Raw genomic sequence first — 19,434 nt, forward strand, 5'->3', positions numbered from 1 at the left:
GCTCCAGATGCTTTTCAAAGGAAAAGCCAATGTGATCTAACAGTGATATAATGTGTGGTATCAAGAAAGCAATCAAGAAAGAGCCTAAGATTTATATCTCCCCGTGTCCACTCAACATAAATTTTGGAGCTACTACACCGGGCAAAGGCAAGAAAAGGAAATTAAAGGAGATAAGTTAGAAAGAAAAATAAACCCATAGAACCCTTGCTTGATTAATCTTTAGCTGAGGTCACCGGCCCCACTTGGAACAGAAGGCAGAGACGGTCCCTTTCGGCTCGTTCCAGGAGCCTCCACCCCTGATCTCCGCTATATTAATGAGCCCACACCACAGCTCCTGAATCTCTGATTGCTTCTCCACTCTTTCAGGTGAGATTAATCTCTGGCCTACATTACTGGCTCTGCTCAGAATGGGAGATAGAGCCCCTCCCTCTGGCTAGATCCCAGTGGCCTCCACACATGACCTCTGCTGTATCAATGGACCCACACCACAGTCCCTGAATTGCGTGGCCGTGTGACAGGTCTACCTAGCAGGTTTACACACTGCTCACTCTTATACTTCCTGTCATTTGGTGAAGATTGACAGGAAAGGAAAAGAGCAGCCACCAGCCTGATCCTTCAGAGTCTTCTGGGGGGTTAACTACGAAGACACCCCAGCATAATAGAAACACTTGAAAATCAATGGGGACAACACATAGAAGCCCACCAAGTTTAATGAGTGAAAACAATGACAGAGAAGGCACAAACAATACCAATCACCTCCGTGAATCATCAGAAAATGACTTTAGTGACAGCATTGTGAGGAAAGAAATGATGGCATAGGTAGTAAAGCACAAGAAACTAGAAGAGCTGAAATAAGAGAATTACTAGCAGAAATAAAGAATAGGAAAGTGATATTTTAAATGTGTCATTGGAAACTGAGCAGCAGAATTACATAAGTTGAGGAAAAGATCAAGGAACTCTGAGATGAAATGGAGGAAACTTCTAGAAATCAATAGAAGACAGAAAAAAAAGTCTGAAAAGAAACGCACTACACACAAGGGAATTCTGGGATGAGCTCAAATAGAACAATATAAGAATAATTGGAGTCCCTGGGCACCAGGAAGGAGGATTTGATGAAGAACCTATAGTTAAACAAATCATAGTTAAGAATTTCCTGGAGTTGAGGAGTACATGCACCAGGTTCAAGAGGCCTAAAAGTTTCCCGCAAAAACAGTCCCAAATAGAAAAATCCTAAGTAACATGGTAATCAGAATGGCAAAAACCAAAGACAGAGTATTAAAAGGAGCAAGGTCAGGGGTTGGAGCAATAGTACAGAGAGTTGGGCACTTGCCTAGCACGAAACCGACCTGGGTTCCATCTTCAGCATCCCATATGGCTCCCTGAACCTAGCAGGAGTGATCCCCAAGTACAGAGCCAGGAGAAGGAGAGCCAGACTTACACATGGTCAACCCCGGTTTGATCTCTGGCACCACATAGGGTCCCCTGAACCCTTCCAGAAGTGATCCCTGAGCACAGAACCAGAGCCAGGAGTAGACCCGAAGAACCACCAGATGTGTGCCAAAAACCAAACCAAAACCAACCAATCAACCAAACAAAAACCAAAGAAAGAAAGAAAGAAAAACAAACAAAGTCAAAAAACAAAACAAAAAAAATCCTGCTACTAAACATGAAGGAAGATAGCAATAGTATCTTATTGATTGCAACGTAATGATAGTAGGAGACAAACACTCTTCTATCATTGCTGGATAGATCAACTAGGCAAAAAATCAACAAAGAAGCATTGTTTTTTAAAAAAAAATGAGGGGCTGGAGCGATAGTACAGTGGGTAGGGCATTTGCCTTGCACACGGCCGACCCGGGTTCAATTCCTAGCAGCCCATATGGTTCCCCGAGCATCATCAGGAGTAATTTCTGAGTGCAGAGCCAGGAGTAATCGCTGTTCATCACTGGGTGTGACCCCAAAACCAAATAATAATAATAATAATAATAATAAAGAAAAATTGAAGAGATGGGTTTAATGGACATATATGGGGGTCTTCATCTCCCGCCAAATTGAGTTTACATGTTTCTCTAGTACACATGGGATATTCTTCAAGGTATATCACAAGCTGGGTTTACAAAACATATCTCCAAATATAAAGAAGACAAATAGAATCAACTATCCTCTCAGATCATGATGTTTTGAAAATAAACATTAATCACCAACAGAAATGAGGAAAAATTCAAACAATTTGGAAATCAAACTCAAAAAAGTTTTAAAATAAAAATAGTTTTTTCTGAGTCAAAAAAATCAAATAAAATGTGGGCTTGTTTTTATGTTTGTTTTTTTAAGCTGTTTTATTGAATCACTGTGAGATAGACTTCTACAAAGCTGTTGACGATTTGATTTCAGTCATACAGTATTCCAACACTCATCCTTCCACCAGTATATATTTCCCAGCACCAGTGCCCCAGGTTCCCTCCCGTCACCTCCATCCCCCACCCCTGCCTTCCTCTATGGCAGGCATTTTTCTTCTCTCTCTCTTCCTCTCTCTCTCTCAAATGTTGGTTTGCAATATTGGGGCTGGAGCGATAGCACAGTGATAGGGCGTTTGCCTTGCGCACAGCCAGCCCAGCCGAGCCAGGTTCGATTCCTCCACCCCTCTCTTAGAGCCCGGCAAGCTATTGAGAGTATCTCGCCCGCACAGCAAAGCCTGGCAAGCCCCCTGTGATGTATTTGATATGCCAAACACAGTAACAACAAGTCTCAAGATGGAGACGTTACTGGTGCCTGCTCGAGCAAATATTGATACTGAAAGATTATCAATAATTTTCCTTTGCCTACTTTTAACCCTCAGATCTTGTCCAGTGTGATCTTTCCCAGCTATTATTGTCATACTCGTCTCTTCTTTATCTTACCTACTCTCAGCCCCACATACACTTACGGTTATCTCCAACCATTAACCAGTCTTTCTAACCCCTGTTTTCCCTGGCCATGATATATATATATTTCTTGTGTTTGTTTTTTGGTTTAAGGCCACACCCAGGACTCAGGGCTTAGTCCTGGCTCTATACCTCCGAGATCACTCCTGGCAGGATTCAGGAATCTGTATATATAGTGCCAGGGATCAAACCTGGCTTGGCCATGTGCAGAGCAAGCACCTTACCCTTTGTACTTTCTTCAACCCAAAATGCGGTTTAACTAAAAAAAAATACAATAAGGCACCCAGTGACAAGGGTAAAAGGATGACATCAGGAGCAAGGTACCTTTCAAGATGTGTGATCTAAGGCCAGGGACTGAGAAATAAGGCCTAATTGACACTAATGAGTTTGGCATTAGAACACTCAGTACTTAGTACATCTCAAAACTTTGTGAAAAATTATTAGTCCCTTAAACTATATGTGCATGTATCTTCAATAAAGAGCATTTTGCTAAATAGAAAATAACCAAAATGCCTGTTAGTCATGCAAGCAGGACTGTAGGTTCCAGGATTCTATGAGTCAAAGACTCTGGGAAACAAAACATGTTCAATCCCTCGTATTTGCTGCTTTGGCCCTGCCGTCAGCACCTGGGCTGCTGACAGACAAGAGGATCTCAGGATGTTGTTTTCAAGGAGGCTTGTGGGGTCCAGACTTGCTCCCACCATCCTCCTCTGGCACTCTGATGATTGTTCGAAATCTCAAACAGCTAAAGCTGCTTTCTGTCCAGGCTTGTGGTAGCTTACAAAGGTGAAGCCTCTGAACACTTACAAGGCTGCCAATTCATTAGCTTTCAGCTTCCCGTGCTAATCATAATGACTTCCCTGGTCTTAATACTCAAATATCAAAGTGCATTATCGCCCCTCTTTCTCCCACCTCTCTCTCCAACTTGAATAAAAAGACCAAAATTAATATTTTTGTTCCAAGTGCCTTATTCAGCTGCTAAGTTTTCCTCAAAATAAGCTTTCTACTTGGTGCTAAGGAGTGCAGGCCTTTGGGATCTCCATTCCCTTTCATTTCCACTCGACCCAGGCTGAGTGTGTCCTGAACACGCACCTTTATTGCAAATGTCAGCCCCGCCATCATCAACACCCCCTACTCAGACTCTGCTCACCATCCTTTACTCTGGCACTGAGGACTTATAAGGTTTCTGGTCTTTCTTTCATATTTCAAACAGTAACCCTTTTGTCAAAACTGCTATTTCTTTAGCCCCCAGTACAGTTTCCTAGTATTTGCCAACTCCTACGAGGCAAGACAAAGTCACTTATTATAGGACTTTATTTTAGTCATGCCATACTTCCTGTACCAATTTCTATTTCAGATGGACCAACAGCTGCAATAAGCCCACGTCTCAGTGACTTAATAGAGCAAAGGTGCCCACACTCTTCACATAAAAAAGTGGATGCTCCTGATTGGGTAGCCCCTTCCATCCTGTAACTCTTCCAGCCCTTTGCAGGCCCCCTGCCAGGTCCTCTGCATTTAGACAACCATCCAGCAGATCGAGAGTTCACGTAGGCAAGGAGCCCGGAAGTAGCTTTCCATTGCCCAAAAACATCACTTCCTGCAGGAAGTGATGTTTTTCTGTTTCCTGCAAGAAAAACTAAGTAGCTTGGTAACTCCACAGTATTGCTCCTTTGCCCGGTTCCCCCCTCTCCCATTTACCTGTTTTTCTACCTTCTTACAACTTTTTACCTGCAGAGCACAGACCCTCCTCAGAGGGTGGGACTTACAGTTCCAGTCACATTCCTGTGCCCTGTGATCTGCCTAGCTGCCCAGGGAGTGTCCTGCTCTTTCTGATTCCAGCTCTCCAGCACCACACTCGGCTATATTACATTCTTCATTCCTAGGCCTTTTCTCTGGTTTTTATCAGGGGTGAAATGGGTCTCAGACACGAGGTATCACTTTTGTGTCATTGCGGTCAGTTGAGGCATTTCACTTCCAGTTCCATCTCAGTACTAATTCCCTTCTGCTGCCTGGTCAGAGGTGGAGCAATACTGAGAGGAGAGAAGCTATGTGAACCTTAAGGTACCAGAATAAAAAGTCTCTGCAATCACTGTAACCTGACACTGAGCTGGGCTTTTTGTCCTCTGTGTAAAAGTCACAGCCAACCTCTGGCTCCCAGAGAGCTCTCACAAAACCCTCTTGAACTTGCCTATTGTCACACCACACTGTTGGAATCAGCCAGCCCCAGATGCCTTCTTTCCCACTTCCTTCCCTATGGCCATTACAGGCCCCACTTTGTAGCCAGAACAGCTTTTTTTTTGGGGGGGGGGGCGCGTTGTGCTTCAGCCTAGTAACAGTGTATCTATGGACTGTTACCCCCAGCCCCCTGTCCATCCCACTCTGGTCCCACTCTGCAGATCTGCAACCCTTATGGAGAGAGGGAGCATCATCTGTCCCCCTCTAGCAGAGAATCCGTTGCTGGAATCCTGCTCAATACGTGGCAGTATTTGAAATTGTGGAGGAGTATACTTGCCCACACAAGCAGGACCCTTTTCTTGTGGCTGGGGATGCAACTTCTAGTCATCTGGAAGGAGCAGGTCAGGTCCATGTTACCAAGATAATGGGAAGGAGGAAGGAGACCCCAAAGACTGTGAAGCAGTCCCGTGTACAGCAAGGGTATACACAACTTGGCAAGGATGTACAAGACTTGCCGTATACTAGACTTTACTTAACTACTGAGAAAATTCTCATAGGTTTTTCTCAACCCTGAGCAGCAAAGTCTGGAGCAGAAGTGCCCCTCGGCTCTTTCCTCTTCTGTGTTCTGGCATAAAGATCCACCCATGTGGGATTTCCATCATTACTAGTCACTGTCGTATGTATGGAGTTCTATATGTGCCAGGCACACTTTGGGTACAGAGGGTTCAGCAAATCTGCTTGAGCACTGCCTATCTCCATGAACCTTCTGGTTAGTTGCCAGTGAGCAATCAGTTGTAAAGAGTATGACAACCCACAGAATGCTGTGCTTTCACGTGATTGCAGTGGTAAGTTTTACCAAATGGGAAGGGTTTTCTTTCTTGTCACCCTCTTCCTGGGCTGGAAATAAAATTTCTTCTCTACTGGACCTTTGATCTTACAAGCTAGTCTATCAGGAAAAAGAGAAGGCATTTTTGAGTAGAGTATAGAGAAGATAAAGAAAATAGGATCTGGGGCTGGAGTGATAGCACAGTGGGTAGGGCGTTTGCCTTGCACACGGCTGACTCGGGTTCGATTCCCAGCATCCCATATGGTCCCCTGAGCACAGCCAGGAGTAATTCCTGAGCGCAAAGCCAGGAGTAACCCCTGAGCATCGCCAGGTGTGACCCAAAAAGAAAAAAAAATAGGATCAGACAACCAAATTTACTGGCTATTCCCCATCCTGCCTGCTGCCTCTCTTCTCTTATGTAGGTGAGCCAGACACCATCCATCTCAGCAAGGAGCCGAGCTGAAGGGGTCTAGGAGATAGTAAGGTGGGTAAGGTGTTTGCACATGGTCAATGCAGGTTCAAGCCCAGGCACACCATAAAGTCCCTGAGAACTGCCAGGACTGATCCTTGAGCAGAGACGGGGGTAAGCCCTGAGCACATCAAGGAGAGGTTCACCCCTTTATAAATTACTTAATAAATGATCTTGGTTTTGGCTGAAGGCCTTGGTCTCATCTCGCCAAGCGTCTCCTTTCCCAACCCAATTCTCTGCTCATTTCACTGTATCACTGTATCACTGTCATCCTGTTGTTCATTGATTTACTCGAGCAGGCACCAGTAACACCTCCATTCGTCCCAGCCCTGAGATTTTTTTTTAATTAGTGAGACACCATGAGGTACAGCTGTAGATTTACAAATTTTTGTGCTTGGGTTTCAGTTATACAATGATCTAGTACTCATCCCTCCACCAGTGCCCATTTTCCACCAACATGGATCCCAGTATCCCTCTCACCCCGCATCCCACCCTGCCACTGTGGCAGGGCATTCCCTTTTGTTCTCTCTCTCCTTTTGGGTGCTGTGGTTTGCAAAAGAGGCATTGAGTGGCAATCATGTTCAGTCTAGAGTCTACTTTCAGCATGCTTCTCCCATCCTGGGAGGATCCTCCCAACACCCTTTATTTGGTGCTCCCTTCTCTATCTGAGCTGCCTTTTCCCCTAGCATGTGCAGCTGGCCTCCAAACCATGGAGTGAACCTCCTGGTACTTATCTCGAGCCCTGAGATTTTAGCAGCCTCTCCTCACTCGTCTTTTCCAACACTGCCATATTGGAGGCTCTTTCAGGGTCAGGGGAATGAGACCCGTTATTATTACTGTTTTTGGCAGGCTCTTCCGCTCATTTAGCTTGCAAATATTGCTCTTATGATCATTAAGTAAACATGTCAACTCTGCAACACAGGGTCTAGAGCTGTAGAAAGAAGTGGAGATGGGAAAGAAAGTATAAAATAATGTTGTTTTGACCCTAATTACATAAACTAATAAAAATCCAAACAACAAGCATATGAGTAAGCCCATAATGCTACAGAGGCATTAGCTAGCAAAAAAAAAAATCAAGATGGGAGGTGTTGCTTAATGTGGTCATTCATTATTTCCACATAAGGAAAACTCTTGAGACAGCTTTGCTCAGGCAAAATCCTTCCTATTTCTCTTGTTCCATCCCCATTCCTTTTGGTCTCAAAGGAATGAACAAAATAAAAATTTAAAAAAAAGGAATGAACAAAATGGAATAAAGAAGTTTGTGTTTGTGTGTGTGTGTGTGTGTGTGTGTGTATGTAACAGAAACAGATTTATGATACTAGAAACAAATAGGAACAGAGACTTAAAGACATATTTTAAGAGAAGAAATCTTGCTTCTCAATTTTTAAAGAGCTTGAGGTGTATAACAAATTTGAAAGTTTGGTAGACTTGACTTGTGATCCCTTCTAGATTTAGGTTATTATTCTTGGGAAATTTTTAATTACTATTCCAATTGTCTTATTTGTGATTGGTCTATTTATGTTTTGTTTCCTCTTGTTTCAGCTTTGAGAGAACAAATGATTCTAAAAACTTCATTTCTTCTAGGTTCTCCAATTTAGTAGCATAAAATTGTTCAAAGTAACCTCATGATCCTTTGTATTTCTAAGAGAATATTTAGTTTTTCATTGCAAATTCAATTCATTTGGGCTTTATCTCTTTATCCCCCATGACCCTAAGGGATATGTCAAGGTTGTTTATTGAAAGTCCAGTTTCCAGCTTTGCTTACCTCTTGTTGTCTTCTTGATTTCTATGTCTTTTTTTATTTGTTTGTTTTGGGACCACACCCAGCAATGCTCAGGTTATGCACTCAGGAATTATTCCTGGAAGTGTTCAGGGAAACACAGGATTCCAGGGATCAAACCCAGGTTGGCCACATGCAAGGCAAGTTCCTTATGCACTGTACTATCTCTTCAGCTCTCTGCCATTTATTTCTGCTCTAATTTTTAAAAATTTCCTTCTTTTTACTTACTTTAGGATTCTGTCTTGCTGTTCTTCTAAATTAATATGCTGTTATATGAGATTGTTTATTCATGCTTTTTCTCATTTCCTTAGATAAACCTGTATTTCTATGAAATTCTCCTTTAATACTGTTTTGCTGTTCTCCAGAGAACCTGGTAGTTTGTTTTCTAATTTAATTAATTTCAAGGAGTCCTTTTTTTTCCTCTTTTACCCAGTGGTTATTTAATAGAATGTTGTTCTAATATAATATTTTAAAAAAATTTTAGTTAATGAAGAGGTTGTGCCTTAGAAGATGCTTTATATGATTTCTATTTTGTGACTTTATAAACACTAAAATTGTGCCCACCTGGATAATGTTTCCTGCGCACTGGAGAAGAATGTGTGTCTGATTTGATTTTTTGAGCGTGGAAGGTGCTATAAATGTCTGTTTAATCTCAGTACTTTTAGTTTATCATGTAGGGCTCTTCTTTCTTTTTTCTTTTTTTTTTCTTTTTCTTTTTGGGTCACACCTAGCAGTGCACAGGGGTTACTCCTGGCTCTGCACTCAGGAATTACTCCTGGCGGTGCTCCGGGGACCATATGGGATGCTGGGAATCCAACCCAGGTCGGCCGCGTGCAAGGCAAATGCCCTACCCACTGTGCTATCACTCCCAGGGCTCTTCTTTCTTTATTGATGTTCTATCTAGTTGATCTGTCCAAAGTGTGAGTGGAATGTTAAAGTCTCTTACTACTCTTGTGCTCCCATTGATGCATTTCCTCAGATTTATTAGCAGGTGCTCTATAAACTTTGCTGTCCCTTCATTTTGTGTGTATATATTAACATTAATGTCATATATACACACAGAATACCATATAGAATGGTTGGAGCGATAGCACAGCAGGTAGGGAGTTTGCCTTGCACGCGGTCAACCTGGGCAACCTGGGTTTGATTCTTCCGCCCCTCTCGGAGAGTCTGGGAAGCTACCAAGAGTATCTCACCCCCACGGCAAAGCCTGGCAAGCTACCCGTGATGTATTTGGTATGCCAAATACTGTAACAAGTCTCGCAATGGAGACATTACTGGGCCCACTTGAGCAAATCGATGAACAATGGGAGGACAGTGCATCTATCCTTATCACTTAATTAATTAATTTTTAAACATTGAATATTATCTGGTAATCCCAGTATCACCATCTCTGCTTTTTTTTTAATCCACCATTATGCTATATGATTGTTTTCCAACCTTTCACTCAAAGCCTGTGTTATAGTGTGATTTTCAGAGTGTCTCTTGAAATGAGGCAGAAATTCCGTCTTATGGGAGAATTTAGTCCATAGAATTTAGATAAATTATTGACATGGATTTAATCATTTTTCTATGAAGGTTTTGGTAGGCTTCTTCTTCTTTTCGCCATTTAAACTTTGTTTTTCTTATGGGAGCACATTCAATGTTCCCTGCAGAGCTAGTTTAGATGTGACTAATGACCTCAGCTGTTGTTTGTCTAAGAATGTTTTTAATCTCTCCATCAAATCTGAGTGATAACCTTGCAAAGTAGAGAATTCTTGGTCGGAGGTTATTTCCACTCAGTACTTTGAATAACAAGAAGGAATTCTGTTCCCTTCTTGCTTGTAGAGTATCATTTGAGAAATTAAATGTGAATCTTAAGTGTATAAGATTTTGCTTTCTTCCTACTGGTTTAAGGAGTCTTTCTCTCTGATTCTGACTATTTTGATTGTATCATAATGTTGTTACATTTATTTTTACTTTGTTTTACTTTTGGTCCCTAACCCACTGCATAACTCTCCTGCGTCAGAATGGGAATTTCTCAGCTATTGTTTCTTCAACTAGTTGTTTTTCCTTTTTTCTTCTTTCTGCTCCTGGAATCCCTATGATTCTGAGGCTGTTTTTCTGATGGAGTCTAAAATATCTCTTATATTTTTATTTTTCTCATTCTGCTCCAAGTCACAAACTCAGAGAAGGATACTTAATGAATAACAAATAGTGGTTATTTAAAAATAGGTATACTCAAAATACCAATACCTTTTATTGTAAAATAAAACATGCAGTTATGAGCCATTGTGAACTAAACATGTTTTAAAAATATAAAATGAAACTGGTGCCTATAAAAAATCAGTAATGTTCGTGCATGCCTCACAAATTTCCCTCATAAATTGGCAAATCATATGGTTTAAAACAAGAAGCAGGGCTGGAGAGATAGTATAGGGATTAAGGCGCTGACCTTACATACCTCTAAAACAACAACAACAAAACAGAGACTGAAAATTAATAACAATATGTGGACCAGGATACCTATATAGATATCAGAGAGCTATTTTTTAGTTACAGCATCTATCATAAAATCTAAAAGAGATTCCAATGAAAGGATAGGAAAATCTGTAGCATTTGATCATATACTTTTTCTGTGTGTAGCAACCAGGAGAAAAAAAAAACCTATTCCAAGTTATTACCTTGGAACATAAACAAAACAAGGATATTTGACCAGTTCTCTGGGAACTTCCCAAGGACCGGTTTCTGTTGAGTCTGACTTGGAGCACAAACAAACTGGCACCAGAGTTTGGAAACCACTGAAAAATGAGGCAGCAAATTAGAACTGTACTTCCACTGATAAACACCAGAGAGAGCAAGAGATCAAAAGAAAAAGTTTGAGCTGTCCTAGAATTTTCAACCAAGCAAAATGTTGGTTTTCTGTAATTGATGAAAACAGCAGCTGCTTTTTCAAATACTCAAATCCCAGAGGGTTAAAATTACAAGGGATACAAAGATAGAAAATATGCCTCAGTGGAGAACAAAATAAAACTTCAGGTACCCTAAAGAAATGCATATCTAGGAAGTGGTTCATATGTTTTAAATAACTGTCAAAAAAGAGGATCAATGAACTCAAAGAGAACATTGGTAAATAACAACAACAAAAATCTAAAAGTCCACATGAGCGAAATGAGATTATTAACAAAATTTTTAAAATGAACCAAGCAGAATTTCCAGAACTGATAAAATGCAACTAAAATGAAACAGTTTGAGAGCAGACTTGATTTGGCAGAAGAAAGAATCAGTGAACTTGAAGAAAAGTTGTTTAAATCATCAACTCTGAGAACAGAAAGAAAAAACTACTGAGGAAAAAACAAAACTAAGGGATTAATGAGATAATCTCAGGTAGACAATATACTCATTATGGAAATAACAGAAGGAGTAGGGAGAGAGACAGACAGAATGAAAGAGCATGTTTGAGAAAATAATGGCTGGAAATTTCTCAACTATGAGATAAGAAATAACACAAAGATTCAGGAAGCTCAAAGAACTCTAGGCAATATCTAAAGAAAGACACACAGAGACATTACAACCAAACTAACTCATATCAAAAACAAGGAGAATCTGGGACTGGAGTCATAATACAGAGAGTAGGGTACTTGCGTTGCATGAAGCCAACTCAGATTTGATCCCCAGATTCCCATATGGACTCCCAAGAGTCTACCAAGAATGATCACTGAGCAGAGAGCTAGGAGCAGAACCTTGAATCGGGTATAGCCCCCAGACAAACAAACAAGCAAGCAAACACCCCCCCCCCCCCCCAAAGGAGAACCTTTAAACAACAAAAGTGATTCGTCACATATAAGGGAGCTTCCTTAAACTTGTCATGGAGTTTTTCCGGAGAAATGGGCTAGTTGACAGACAGTCCAGAAGGGAATAGTATGATTGATATATTTAAAGTGATGAAAGGAAAAAAATAGTCAACTGAGAATACTGAATATATGGCAAAACTGTCTTTCAAGTAAATGAAAATAAAGTCTTTCTCAAAAGAGGAGTTCATTATCTCTATACTTGTTCTAATGCTAATGAGAGCCCTTCAAGAGAAAACAAGAATAACACCAATGTAAAGCGATTCAAAGATATAATGGTCTTCACTTCAGTAAAAATGCATGCATGGAATAATGTGGTAAATTGTACGAGTGTGCAGATGCATAAAATTTATATATGTATGTGATTGAAACAAATAATTTTTCATACTATAAATCTCTGTTAATAGGCATATAATATATAAAGGGAACTCCACACCAGGCTGTTTTCACTCAGGGCGCCCCAGAGTGGGGTGGGTGAGAGTTCTCCCTGCCCTAAGGGACCCAGCCCTGGCAGCTGACCTCCACTACCCAACTGCCGCCACACTCCAGGCCACTTTTCAGACACATAAGATACTTCCTACCCATTTTCCATAATTACCACACGATGTTTGATGGAGTTCAGACAGTAGGAAACAAATCATAGAAAGAAATACAGATAGATAGATAGATAGATAGATAGATAGATAGATAGATATGCCTCTTGGAGAGCCCGGCAAGCTACCAAGAGAATCTCGCCAGCACAGGCAGAGCCTGGCAAGCTCCCCATGGCATATTTGATATGACAAAACTAGTAACTATAGTAGGTCTCATTCCCCTGACCTTGAAAAAGCCTCCAATCGTTGGGAAAGGCGAGCAAGGAGAGGCTGCTAAAATCTCAGGGCTGGGACGAATAGAGACATTACTGGTGTCCGCTTGAGTAAATCAATGAAAAACGGGATGACAGTGATATAGTGACAGTGAATATATAAAGATGTAATTTGTGACATCAGTGGTGTAAAGGGGAAGGATGTTGTAAAGATTTGTGGGAGCAGTCATAGTACAGCAGTTAGGTCACATGCTTAACAGAACCCTGATCCAGGCTCAATCCCCAGTACAGTATGGCCTCCCAGGCATCACGAAGGTGTATCTCTAGAGGACCCAAGAATCACTGTGTGGCCCTGAAGGACCTTGAGCACTGGTAGGGTGACCCTCATGATGCCTCGCACTGTAGGGCTTGAACAGCATCCTCAGGCACTAGAGTTGTTCCATCAACTCAGCTCTCTAAATCTCACCAGATAGGCCCCCAGGCTTCCTGAGCACTGGTTTAGAGTCCCTCCAAAAAAGAAGATGTTTGTATGTGACTGAAGTTGTAAGTTTAAAATAGAATGCTGCTCCACCCTCCCAGGTGAGATTAATATCTGGTGATCACCGGCACAAACTCAGGACAGAAGGCAGAGTCCCTCCCTTTGGGCTAGGTCCCAGCAGCCGCCACATCTCCACCATAGTAACGGGCCCACATAACAGCTCCAGAAGTGGGTCAGCTGCATATGTGGCTGCATGGCAGATCGACTCAGCAAATTACACACTGCTCACAGTTACACTTCCTATCATTTGGTGAAGACAGGAAGAGAAGAAAAAGAGCAAACCACAGTTTAATCCCTCTGACTGTTTCAGGGGATCTGACTAAATGAAGACTCAACCCGGCATAGCAGAAGGACTAGAAAACCACTGGGAAAAATACATAGAAGCCCACCAAGTTCAATGAACAGAAATGATAACACGGAAGGCACAAACAGCACCAACCAGCTAAGTAGATACTCAGAAAATGAACTTTAAGTCTACAACTGTACCTCATGGTGTCTCACTAATAAAAATTTTAAAAATAAAATTTAAAAAATTTAAAAAAAGAAAATGAACTTTAATCATACCAATGTGAGGATTTTAATAAGCTCAAGGAAACAATGGTACAGGCAGTCAGCAAAACACAAGAAAGTATGAGGGCTGAAATGAAAAAATTACAAACAGAAATCAAGAACATAGTAGATGATAGAAAAAGTCAATAAAAGCATATTAATATCAGCTGAGCAAAAAGATTCCGGGGTCCAAGATGAGATGGAGAAAACTGCTAGAAAACAACAGAAGTAGGAAATAGTCTGTAAAGAGATGAACAGCAGGGGCCAGAGTACAGCGTACAGAGTACAAAGTACAGCGGGTAGGGCATTTGCCTTGTGCATGGCCAACCCAAGTTCAACCCCCAGCATCCCATATGGTTCCTCCAAGCACCTCTAAGAGTAATTCCTGAGTGCAGAGCCAGGAGTTACCCCAGAGCATTGCTGGGTGTGACCCAAAAATAAAATTTAAAAAAAGAGATAAAAAGCATACCAGAGAACTATGATATGAATTCAAGAGGAACAATATAAGAATTGGAGTCTATGAAAAACAGAATAGCAAATTTGATGAGGAAACATTGGCTAAAGTAATCACCAATAAGAATTTTTCCATAGTTGAGGAATAGAGGTACCAAGAGCCAAGAAGCACAAAGGGTCCCAGTAAAAACAGATTCAACTAGGAAAACTCCAAGACACACACAAAATCCAAAGATAGAGACAGAATATTGAAAGCAGCAAGATTGAAAAAAGAAAAGTAAAACAAAGAATGTGATAAGATTCACAGCCTATCAAATGAGGCTCTGTGAGCCAGAAAAGAGCAGAGGGATATAGTACAAAAATGAACCCCTCAGCAAGAATATTCTAGCCAGCTAGCTTATCATTCAGATTTGAAGAAACAAAACAAAGCTTATGGACAGGCAACAAGTTAGGGCATTCACAGAAACCAGGTTAGCCAATGGAACAGGGTTGAATATACTGACATATCCCTCCAAGCATATGATCATTTAATCTTCGATAAGAGGGCAAGAAAAGTGAAGTGGAGCAAGGAAATCCTCTTTAACAAATTGTGCTGGCAAAACTGGACGGCTACATGCAAAAAAGTGGGCTCAAATCTCTGCCTAACGTCATGTAGAAAAGTAAGATCAAAATGGATTAAAGACCTCAACATCAGACCGGAATCCATAAGGTACATTGAAGACAAAGTTGGCAAAACCCTCCATGATATTGAAGCTAATGGTATCTTCAAAGATGTCACGCCACTGGCCAAGCAAATGAAAACAGAGATAGATAAATGGGACTATCTTAAACTAAGAAGCTTCTGCATCTCAAAAGAAACAGTGACCAAAATACAAAGACAATCTACAGAATGGGAAAGGATATTCGCTGAATACACATCCGATAAGGGGTTGATATCAAGGATATACAAAGTACTGGTTGAACTCCACAAGAAGAAAACATCCAAGCCCATAAAAAAATGGGACAACAAAATGAACAGAAACTTTCTGAAAGAAGAAATCCAAATGGCTAAAAGGCACATGAGAAAGTGCTCTACATCATTAATCATCAGGGAGATGCAGATCAAAACCACAATGAGATATCATTTCACACCACAGAGAATGGCCCACATCCAAAAGAACAAAAGCAATTGGTGCTGGCGCGGATGTGGCGAGAAGGGGACCCTCCTTCATTGCTGGTGGGGATGCTGACTGGTTTGGCCCTTTTGGAAAACAGTATGGACAATTCTCAAAAAATTAGAAATCGAGCTTCCATTTGACCCAGCAATACCACTCCTGGGAATATATCCCAGAGAGGCCAAAAAGTATAGTCGAAGTGACATCTGCACTTGTTTGTTCATTGCAGCACTCTTTACAATAGCCAGAATCTGTAAAAAACCTGAGTGCCCGAGAACAGATGACTGATTAAAGAAACTTTGGTACATCTACACTATGTAGCTGTTAGAAAAGATGAAGTCATGAAATTTACATACAAGTGGTACTACATGGAAAGTATCATGTTAAGTGAAATGAGTCAGAAAGAGAGGGATAGACAGAGAAAGATTACATTCATCTGGGGAACATAAAGTAAAAAAAATAGGAGACTAACACCCAAGAGTGGACGAGATTAGTACCAGGAGTTTTGCTCCATGGCTTGGAGGCCAGCCACACACTCTAGGGGAAAAGGGAGCTCAGATAGAGAAAGCAGCACCAAATAAAGGGTGTTGGGAGGATCCTCCCAAGATGGGAGAAGCATGCTGAAAGTAGACTATAGACCAAACATGATTGCCACTCAATGCCTCTTTTGCAAACCACAACACCCAAAAGGAGAAAGAGAACAAAAGGGAGTACTTTGTCACAGAGGCAGGGTGGGATGGGGGGATGGGGGGGTGGGAGGGTTACTGGGACCCATGGTGGTGGGAAATGGGCACTGGTGGAGGGATGGGTGTTTGATAATTGTACAATTGAAATCCAAGCACAAAAATTTGTAAGTCTACAACTGTACCTCATGGTGTTTCACTAACAAAAAATTTTTTAAAAATGTAAATGTTGGAGTACGGGCACTGGTGGAGGGATGGGTACTCGATCATTGTATAACTGAAACCCAAGCACAAAAATTTGTAAGTCTACAACTGTACCTCATGGTGTTTCACTAATAAAAATTTAAAAAAAAAAGTTAGCAAGACATGTTAAAGGAGCTTCTTTAAAAGACAAGACAAACTTTCCAGCATGTGGCACTGAGTATGGCACTCACTCACTTATGGCACTTGTGGTTGCCCACTACTCAATTAAGAAAGGTTGGTTTGGGGCTGAGCGATAGCATAGTGGGTAGGGTGTTTGCCTTGCATGCGGCCGACCCAAGTTCAATTCCCAGCATCCCATATGGTCCCCTGAGCACCACCACGAATAATTCCTGAGTGCAGATCCAGGAATAACCCCTGTGCATTGTCAGGTGTGACTCAAAAAGCAAAAAAAAAAAAAAAAAGAGAGAGAGAGAAAGGTTGGTTTATTTCTAGCTTGCTAAGGATTTTATACATTTTATTAATTAATCTCTTATTTATATTGTTCTATGTCTGATCAGTTTTTTTACTTTTATGGATAATTTTATTGCAATATTTTACTTATTAATGCAGAAACTTAAACATTATCTATAATAAAATATTTTCTAATATGCTCGATTTGCTCGAGTGGGCCCAGTAACGTCTTCATTGGAGGTTTTGTTGTTACTGTGTTTGGCATATCGAATACATTACGCGTGGCTTGCCAGGCTCTGCCATGTGGGCGAGTTACTCTCGGTAGCTTGCCGGGCTCTCCGAGAGGAGCGGAGGAATCGAACTTGGGTCGGCCATGTTGACTGCGTGCAAGGCAAACGCCCTACCACTGTGCTATCGCTCCAGCCCATTTTCTAATATAAAAACCAATATTTTCATTCTAAAGACAAACACTTTGTAATATTAAAGGTCTATTAACATTTTTCCCATTTAAATTTTCTTAATTCTCTAAACTCATTAAATTTTACATCTGTAGGTTTTGCCTATCTCAAGTAAACTGTAAAATACGTTAGCACGGAATGTTTTAAAAAAGTTTTATATTTTGAAAGAGAAGAACATGATAACTACCACAATAAGACCAAAATACAAAATAAAATTTAATGCAATATAGTTTAGTTGCTAGAGTTGAAAACTTACTTATGTCAATAAAAATTGGCATTATATTATATTGTGTTAAATTATTTTAATATTTTTACTTAGATAGATTGAAATCATATAGCAACCAAACATCATAAGAAAATTTTGTTTATTTTCCGATAAATCCATTTACCATTCCTTTAAGATTTTTTGGACCAAGCAATAGGAAATGAATTTTTTATAGTCACAACAATCCAAGGGAACAGGCTAAGGGGTGGAGGGAGCCTAGGAACATTGGTGGAAGGAGGGGATACTGGTGGTGGGATTGGTGTTGGAACGTCGTATGTATAAAACAACTTTGCAAAGCATGGTGTCTTGATACAAATTAAAAGCAAGCCAAAAAAATTGACTACATGGAGGAAAATAGTCAGAAGATCAAAACCTATGGTCTGGCGAGAGAGAGAGTACAGGGTTTAAGATATTTGCCCTCCATCCCTAGAAGAGCACATGGTCCCCCAAGCACTGCCAGGAGTGAGCACAGAGCCAGGAGTAATCCCTAGGCACTGTCGGGAGAGTACAGGACAAGTGGAGAGGTCACAAGATAACTCAAGATGTGTTATCTTGTGACCTGCAGATGTGAAGCCTCAAATTCAATCCCCAGCATCATGTGATGTGCCCCCAGCACCACTGGGTGTGGCCCTGGTGGGGCCAGCAACAGGCTTTGACCATCAGGCCTGTTCACCAGGCTGAGTATCACCCCCAAACTCCTGACAAAAGCTGTACATCTTATATGTAAAGGACCCCTGTGATCCATAAAAAAAAGACAAATAATAGAAAAATAAGTAAAGAGGTAAATTAGAATTTAAGAAGACAGTCCAATAACCAATAAAGAAACCAAAAAATGTCCAACTTCATTAGTAGTTCATTGGTAGTCACCGTGATGTAGTACCACTATTCTCACCAACTGTCTTGTTGAAATGTAGGTTTCACAAGGCCAGTGAGATTAAAAAAAAAAAAAGATCCTGAGGGCCAGAGGGATGGGCCTGAGGGCTAAGTGCAAGCAGGAGGAATGGTTTGATGTCAGAACTATGTGGTCCCTCCAATAAAGATCTGGGAATGATCCTAAAGCAAGAGTAACCCCTGAGCCCCACTGGGTATAGCCCCCCCAGAACAAACTAACGAAAAAGATCACTAATATCGAGGTAATTCGTAGTGGACATGAAGAGATTGCATAGATAATATGTAATCGGAGAGATAGTTCAGTGTGTTGAGTGCTTGCCATGCACGTAGTCAGGTTTGATCCCAGGCATCCCACATGTTTCCCCCTCCTCCCCCCCATAGCACAGGAGTGCCAGCATTAATTCCTGAGCACAGAGCCAAGAGTAAGCCCTGAGCATCACTGGGTATGGCCCAAAATCAAAAACATAAAATGCTCCCCCCAACCCCAGAGGAAAACCAAAATCCCAAGAAAGATTGCATTGCAGAATAGAAGACTTACTGAATGGATAAGAGTGATAACCTCTAGTGGAAACTATCAAGACCACACCTGTAAGAGCTCACTAGATCCAGCCAGCCTGCCTGGTGGTCAAATTATCCCACACTAATATAAATTCGGGAGTAAACAGCACTTTAAGGAAGAAGCCTCGTTCTTGGAAACACTTGAAGGTCAATAATTGTGAAATTCCCTTGACTGGTTTATCCCCAGGACCCCTGACTTGGAGATGAGAGGAACATGCATCTTGCACAAAATGTGAATCTGTGGAATTAAAGATTGTTGTGTTCAAAAGAACACAACAGGGGGCTGAAGATAGTGCAGTACAACGAGTAGGCATCTGCCTGGCATGTGGCCCACCGGGTTCAATCTCTGGCATCCCATAAGGGCCTTTGTGCACTGCCAGGATATTCTGAGTGCAGAGCCAGGAGTAACACCTGAGCATCACCAG

This window comes from Sorex fumeus, unplaced genomic scaffold, assembly GCF_029834395.1.
Source record: "Sorex fumeus unplaced genomic scaffold, SorFum_2.1 ptg000044l, whole genome shotgun sequence".
NCBI classification, from domain to species: Eukaryota; Metazoa; Chordata; class Mammalia; order Eulipotyphla; family Soricidae; genus Sorex; species Sorex fumeus.